This window comes from Primulina tabacum, chromosome 13, assembly GCF_025594145.1.
Source record: "Primulina tabacum isolate GXHZ01 chromosome 13, ASM2559414v2, whole genome shotgun sequence".
NCBI classification, from domain to species: domain Eukaryota; kingdom Viridiplantae; phylum Streptophyta; class Magnoliopsida; order Lamiales; family Gesneriaceae; genus Primulina; species Primulina tabacum.
This window is the reverse complement of record NC_134562.1, coordinates 9660487-9662424: the sequence shown is the minus strand read 5'-3', so window position 1 is coordinate 9662424 and position 1938 is coordinate 9660487. Positions and strand designations below refer to the sequence as shown.

At 42.6% G+C, this 1938-nt stretch overlaps 1 non-coding gene across 1 annotated transcript; it reads left to right on the top strand.

The window, feature by feature from the left end:
* The first annotated feature begins 1282 nt into the window (after nt 1–1282).
* On the top strand, nt 1283–1389 carry LOC142523498 (small nucleolar RNA R71). The gene has a single exon (XR_012814689.1). It is a non-coding gene; the product is annotated as a small nucleolar RNA R71 (small nucleolar RNA).
* The last annotated feature ends 549 nt before the right edge of the window (nt 1390–1938 follow it).

Genomic DNA, 1938 nt, shown 5'->3' with positions numbered 1-1938 from the left:
GTCAGCCAGCTGCAACGACATCCTAGTTGGCTTGGGTTCACCTAATCCCAGTCTCCTAAACACAGAAAAAGGCATCAGATTAATACTCGCACCAAGATCACATAGAGCTTTATGAAAATTAATGTCGCCAATAATGCAAGGTATTGAGAAAATCCCTGGATCTTTTTGCTTCGGAGGCATCTTGTTTTGAACTTAAAGCGGAGCAATTTTCGGTCAAATTCACCGTCATATGATCTTCTAGCTTCCGCTTATTTGCTAAGATATCTTTCAAGAATTTTGCATAACTTGTCATATTCAATAAAGCATCAGCAAAAGGAATGCTAATATGCAATTTTTTAAATATCTCAAGAAATTTACCAAATTGTGCATCTAATTTAGCTTCTTCATTGCTGCAGGAAAAGGTGGAGGGATAACAATTTTATTCTGTGCAATAGGTGTAGATGTAGAGTTAGAAGACTTACCTCCTCGATTTTTCACCTCATCCTCACCGTGCTTGGTCTTCTCCTCATTAGACCCGAGTGTTTTTCCACTACGCAATTCCACCGCCTTCACATGTTCTCTTGGGTTAGTTTCCGTGTTTCTTGGTAAAGTTCCTTGCTCCCTATTAGCAATCAACTTAGCCAATTGTCCAATTTGATTCTCTAACCCCTTTATGGATGCATCTTGGTTCTGAAATCTCGTCTTTGTTGCAGAAATAAATTTAGTCATCATTTGCTCTAAATTGGACTTCTCCTCCCGAGACGGTTCTGGCTTGAATCCTTGGTGCATCGCATATGGTGGACCTCTTTGTTGGCTATGTTGGTTGTTTTGACCTCCCCATGAAAAGTTTGGGTGATTCCTTCATCCCGGATTATATGTGTTCGAGTAAGGGTCATTTCTAGGACGGTTCTGGAATCCCACTTGTTTTACCGGTGCTCCCTCAGGCACATAGAATGGATTGCCATCTTGGCAATCCTGCACATCATGCTCACCCCCACACTTATCACAGAAAATTTCTTGCAGACGCATAGCCGACCCACTCATGCTCATCCCATCAATCTTTCTATTCAAAGCCTCTAACTGTGCTGAAACCGCCGACAAATCATTAACTTGATTAACTCCAGCACCTCGTCTCTGCCTATCAGACTGAGGATGATAGCTACTAGCAGTCATCTCCTCCAATAACTCATATCCTTCCTCCGCCGTCTTTCTCAGTAAGTTACCACAGGCAGCAGCATCTATCATAGTACGGTTAGGAGTAAGCAGACCGTAGTAGAAAGTTTGAACAACAAACCCAAGAGGCAGCTCATGGTGTGGACATCTCCTCAACAAGTCCTTGTAGCGCTCCCATGCCTCGTAAAGTGATTCTTGCTCATATTGAGCAAAAGTAGTAATGTCGGCTCTGAGCTTCATAGTCTTCGACGGAGGAAAGTACTTGATCAGGAACGCCTTTGCCATATCTTCCCATATAGTAATAGACCCTACAGGCAAACAGTTTAACCACGACTTATCTTTATCTCTCAGTGAAAATGGAAATAAACGCAAACGAACAGCGTCATCAGACACGCCATTAAACTTAAAAGTATCACAAATTTCAAGAAAGTCAGCTATATGAGAATTAGGGTCGTCAAGTGCACTTCCCCCAAATTGGACAGTGTTCTGAATCATCTGAATGATAGCTGGCTTGATCTCAAACTGATTAGCTCGGATGACTGGTCTTACGATGCTTGGACGTGCTCCATCAAGAGACAGCTGTGCATAATCCAACATCGGTATACGCCTTGGCTCCTCTCTTTGTTGATCGCCTTCCATTCTTTCCTTCGCTCTTTGCTGCTGTAGTCGACGTCTAGCTGTGCGTTCGATCTCGGGGTCAAAAGGCTCAAGCTTAAACTCGAGTGATCTTCGCATGAACCACAAGAAAAATCTGCAACACAATGAGAGTATCAAATAACAATAAAA